Here is a 6,000-nt window from a genome sequence, read left to right as displayed (position 1 = left end):
ATTCCATAAAGATATAGGAATACAATATAAAGCATTTTGGGGCTAAAACCCAGAACTGACACAATTAGCAAAGAATTCACGTGCATATGGATTGTGAAAGCCAGGAGAGTGAGGTTAAGGATAAATACAGGATCTAAAATGCAGAGGAGCTAAAGACATGATGGACAAATGTCACCTAAGTTACAGCAGATCAGGTTCTAATGAGACCACTCGTGTGGGAAGTGTAATTTAAAATGGCAGAACAGAGGTGGGCATGCCACAACAGGCACTGTGTATCGGATTTTATTAAAAGCATGAAACTGCTCAGTGCTAAAAGCTAACAGCTGCTGATCAAACAGATGGGTTTTGTTTGGAGACATGGTGTCGCCTTCTGCAGAAAGGCTAAAGATACAACTAATTGTTCTAAAAACTTCATGTTCCTGTAGTTTTTATTTTCAATATTTAATGTATTAAGGAAAATCTGGGTCATGATGATATAGGGCTTTAGTGGTAATACTGCCCATTTAACATATTTCTGAATATTTTTTTGTATCAGGGTTGTTAAAAGCCAGAGCTTATCACAGCAGTTTTGAGTGCAAGATAGAAACTAAGCCTGGTGAGAACACTGTGCTTTTTGCAGGGCTCACTTACTGAAATGGTTAAAGTTTAAAGGTGATAATTAACCTCATAAAGACACATCTTGTAGAAGGAAACTACAGTACTCAGAAAAGAAAAGAAATCTGACATGGCCAGCATGTGACTTTCTCCATATTTACAACATAAGTAAAGTACTGTATAGTGCGAATTTACTAAAGTATATACGGTACATGATGCAGTATCATTCAAGTTTATATTTCACAGTTTAATATGCTTTAAAGGCAAATCTATATTAAAATATTTTATTCATATTTATACATAACTAAAGATATTAAAATTTTGGACTTAAATATATTTTGCCTATATTTGAACAATTAATTAATCCATTCACTTGCAGCTACTTGAAGTTTATATAAATTCTTTTACTCACAGTTACTTTCATTTAAGATGTCAAAAATTTGAGAAAAAGGAGTAGAAACTAACAACTTCTGTCACACAGCCTGGAAGGTTTTGAGTTTGGCACCTCCAATTTATAAACAAAAGAGGCTGAGTTTATCCCCAAACAAACAGACATTGTGGTAATATAATAAAAGTATAGAATGCAAGTAGTGTTTTATTTTTTTGTAACTAAGAGGTTAGCTACTGTTGCTAATGCATCTGAAAACTTTGAACTTTAAAGGTTTAAAGCACAAGCTTTGGATTAAACCCGCATTTCACAAAAGTCCTAAATGCATATGGAAAATTTTACAAACTTCTGTGTGGTGGTTTAGCTCTTTTTGTGGATGGCTTTAAAACTCAAAGCTGAATATTTGGAATTCACTCAAAAGCTAATAAGCTCTTGAGACTAATGAGTACAAGTTCTCCACAGAATTTCAAAAGGACACGTCCATTCATTCACTTTTTCATGAAAACAATAATTCCTTCATGTAGAAAATATTGAGAAAGTAAAAAAAGAAGTAAAAATAACATTATGCAGAAACATATACATTGATGAGGCTGAGATTCCAACCCAGTTCACTGAAATTATGAGGCTAACCACTGCACCATTGTACTACCCAAAAAGTCACATATAAAATGAAATTGTTACTTGAAACGTTCATAACATGGTAGATTTCTCACAGCTCATTGAAATAAAGATTTTTTTCACAGTTACTTTTTGTACTGTAAGAAAGAGAATCTTGTTAATGTGAGGTATATTAGCTTGCAAAGGTGTTTATCTGACCTGACAGGGTCAACAATGGTGGTGACAATGATATAAGAAAGAAGCCATTATATTACTGTTACTTAAAATTACTAACTAACATTACATATCAATAATGGGTTATTTTTTGGTACTTGTTCATCAGCAGAAAATTGTAAAAATATTCCTTTTTATTATACTGTAGTGTAAATAACTTTCTCATGTTCAATTTATGGCTATATTTTGAATACTTGATCTTTTTATGTGAGGAATCAATTACTTTTAATTATTCTTTTTGCTGGTTGTGGAAAGTGGTAATGTTTTGTATTTTGTTATTATTTTTTAGCTATCAGTTTATGTTGATTAATTATACTTTTTTAATGAATAATTAAAAGTAAATTCAGTTGGTGGGTAACTTAAAGTAAATAATAAAATAAAATATTCTTTGAGTGGACTCTTTATTAAGTACCCAAATCTAGGGTTGCCAAACTTAGATCATGGAGATTCACAGTGGCAGTAAGCACGCCAGCCATTTTCTTAATATTAACCAGTTACTGTTGCTAATGGGCCATACTCCTTTTTGCCTTAATTTTAACTGACTTACTTTTTAAAATTCCTTAATTTTTTTTTTTCACTTACCCAACTGCCAAATAATAATGAAGTGCAAAGTGAGCCAACTGACGACCCATTGACTTGATCTCTTTTGCACCACTGTGTCCATCATACAATAACTGTTTTAAGAAAATAGCTTGACACATTGAACTTGATAATGTGACATGGCATCTCTGTGGTACACTTTAGCTATGTTGTTGAGTCTTTTGCCTAATGTATTATGGTTGTTCTTACATCAAATGCTGGACAAATTTATCACCAGGATGAATTATATAATAAAGTATTCATTCTTTTTATGATACAGACCAAGGTACACTTTACCTTATTTAGATGGGGTGACAGATTTTTACAATACAAACTGTATAAATGCTATCAGAAGCACATTATTGCTACCAGGGGTAAAGTCTAGTTAATAATTTGTTTTTAGTATATGTTATCATACAGAGAGAAGCAATAAACACCATTCATTTTATAAACCCAATCCAATTTAATCAAGTGCACTATTGATATACCTCAGCCTTACATTTTCAGTTTGTTTATCACTTGCAGAAGCTTCAAGCTTCAGGTCACATAGTTTTCTATATTATCGTCATTGGTACTTAATTCAGAATATTCAAAAAATGTAAACAATACTACTACATGCCGATGTCAATTTATTTTTATTGCACCTTTAAATAACTAACATTAAACCAAAGTGCTGTACAGCATAATATAACAAAGCAATCAGAAAATACAAATGATAAGCAAATAAAAGTAAAATAATCAAAATGCATGCAAGTAAAACACAAAAAGTAATAGAACCTAAAATCAGAGGTAGACTGTTTCAAAGCCACAGGACAACTACTGATATGGCACAGTCTCCTTTTGATCTCAGACAAGAACGGGGTATAGTCAAAAATGATTGTCAAGAAGACTTTAAAAATATTGCTGGACAAAGTAGCTCAGTGAAGTCAAACAGAGCCAGACCATGCAGAACCTTGCTAACCAAGAGCAATGCTTTTAATTGAATTCTGTAGTTCACAAGCTGCCAACAGAGAATGGGAAACATTGATGCAATATGGTGCCTCTTCTTAGTACCAGTGACCATCCTAGCAGCTGAGATAACACAGACTGATTAACACCAAGGTAACCTAATTGAATTGTAAGGAAAAAAGACATGAAGTACTAAATCTCTTCAAAGAGAGAAAAGATTTGAGCTTAGAAATTAGTTTGTAATGATAAAAACTATTCTGGCAACTGAAGAAATCTGACCCATAAATTTGAGCTCTGAATCAAAAATAAAACCCTAACTCTTAACAGTTGCTATGAGTATAATACTTCAAACAACTAAATGCAGTATTGTAGATTGTTTTTATTCTGCCTGACACTACATAGTGTCAAACTTATTTTCTCCTCAGAATGTTGCTAATGACAATTTCACTTGAAACTTTTTTTTTCCTATTGCTCTTCATTATCATTCTTTGGGAGTGAATCATCAGAGTTTGAAGGTGGGTGACTTGAAATGCTTCCCAGTAGCATGACCCTTAATTATTATATAGTAAATGGGCATGGACATCTGTGTCCACACATGTATAGTGTATCTGTGTGCTGTTCCTCCAGTGAAGTGAGAGTTATTCTAGGGGAGAATCTGGAAGAAATCAGCTCTTCAATCAGTGCAGCCAATGCTTAGAAAGTATCCAATTTGGGAACTCGAGGATTGCACCTCTGCCATTTTTTGACCATACAGTCGCCTTGGATATAGGCTTTTTATGTGATGGCCTATTTGTGCTACACCAGCAGCACTGTTTTATGTGAAAACTCCAGAAGGGTTGCTATTCATAATAAACTCATGCCATTTTGTAAGGCACATACTACCATGACTGAGTGACTCAAAGGCACATGGTACTTTAATCTTATCAATTCTGTTTCTAAATTACTCACATACATAAAAATTGTATTTTCTGAACATGTGATCCTGTCAGACCGATTAAGCTAGAAAGTTATTGTATACCCAGTAAAGGAATACTTTACATTACTGTACATCAAATTAGGTGAAAGGCAGAACCCGACACTACACGGGGTGTCAGTCCAGTAATAAAGGGTGCACACACCACTTTCAGTGTGATTTAGTTTGATTAACATATTGTAACTTAATTTAATTACTTTGAGGAAAACTCCCCGAAACAAGCTAGTAATGGGTCCACGCGAACGGGGATGCTACCGTAAGGTGTATGTAGTAAATACCGCTTGAACAAAATTTCTTTGCTCGTTATTGTTCGAAATGAACCAATACCCTAAATGACCAGAGGGTGTCAGCAAAGTATTCATCCCAGCATGTAACTCAGACATTACAAACAGCTTTACGTCTTGCGGCATCTTAATACACATCAACAAGTTTACAAATCAAAAACTTGATATTTTCACATGCTGTTAGTAATGAGTGAATTTTAACGTTTTCAATATAAAGGTATTTCTAATTTTCTTAAATAAGCAAGGCGTAAGTGTAGCTGAAAATGAAGAACTCTCAGTGGACCTAACTTCTAGTCCTTACCAACCTATAGAGCCAACATGGTAGCCAAAGGAGTTCCGTGCAAAGGCGCGCCGGATGAAGTATTTATATTTTTGACGAACATCAGGCTGACCAATCAAACGGGAGGCGCATGAACACCCGGCTAAAGGACAAAGGCGGGATTAGGGGCGGGGTTTCCCTGCGATTCTGTCGGCCGTTGGGCGCGCAAGGAATTTCAAACATTTGGACATCTAAGTAGGACCTGTTCCGTGGATTTGGGTTAAGTTCGGGAATTGTGATATAGTCAGTAGAAAAATGGGCCGAGAGTAAAAAATGTAAAGGTGCGTCGTATACGGCAGAAAAGATCGTACAGAATAAGTAGGTGAGTTTGGTATTTCTTGCTCATTTAACCAGTGTTCAAATTTGTTAAGGATAATAACAGGAACTTAGTTATTGTTTTATGATCGTTTTATTTGTCCGATTATTATATTCTCGGAAATGTTGCCAAAGTTATTGGGAAATCATTATTTAGCTAGTGTAACATTTTACTTGGTTACTTAAATCTCAAAGACTTTTTTGTGGTTTTTGCTAGCAGTGTATCATTATCCACCCCGCTTTGAAAAGAAATTATGCTTCTGATCGCTACTGCCTTCTTTTTAATCGTAGGCCCAAAACTGCGGTAGTGAGTAGGGAAAGATTTTCTTTTTGTAATCGTCAATACTGTTTTTAGCAAGTCATTAGTTATCTTATACAGGGGTATGGAAAAGGGGGGGTTGGAGTTTGAGAGTGAGTACTCGGGTGTTTAGAATCTTAACATGGCGTTGTATGTCATGACCTGCGCCTGCGACATACAGATTGTTCTGTGCGGCCAGCGCAAGTCCTTCAGTGAAACTGACAGTTTCGTTCCCCAGAACATAACCATTGTATCACTTCTTTGCGATTTATGTTTGCATCTATCATTAATCCTGTAAATTAATTTTCGCTTAAGCCTCTTTTGGTGCATTACTTTTAATTTGAAGAACACGCCCAGTCTTATCATTGGTATAGTTGTTACTTATGATCCGTGTATTGGAGCCTCTTAATTCTCTCCAAATAGAAGACTTTCCACAGTTTCCGTCGTGAAGTGATGCTTGTGATCGATTCT

General features: G+C 34.9%; 1 protein-coding gene across 4 annotated transcripts in view; it reads left to right on the top strand.

Moving 5' to 3' along the window:
* The first annotated feature begins 5,037 nt into the window (after positions 1-5,037).
* Positions 5,038-6,000, top strand: part of zgc:162200 (uncharacterized protein LOC558638 homolog) — a 96,121-nt gene continuing 95,158 nt past the window's right edge. For 2 of the 4 annotated variants that reach the window (XM_028813248.2, XM_028813249.2), the window contains exon 1: positions 5,040-5,238. The gene's annotated coding sequence lies outside the window, so the exon portion shown is untranslated. Of the gene's footprint in view, positions 5,239-6,000 lie in introns of all 4 variants that reach the window. The other 2 variants (XM_051933979.1, XM_028813252.2) reach the window with 2 other exon arrangements.

Source organism: Erpetoichthys calabaricus, chromosome 11 (genome assembly GCF_900747795.2).
Source record: "Erpetoichthys calabaricus chromosome 11, fErpCal1.3, whole genome shotgun sequence".
NCBI classification, from domain to species: Eukaryota; Metazoa; Chordata; class Cladistia; order Polypteriformes; family Polypteridae; genus Erpetoichthys; species Erpetoichthys calabaricus.
This window is presented reverse-complemented; position numbering and strand designations above follow the sequence as displayed.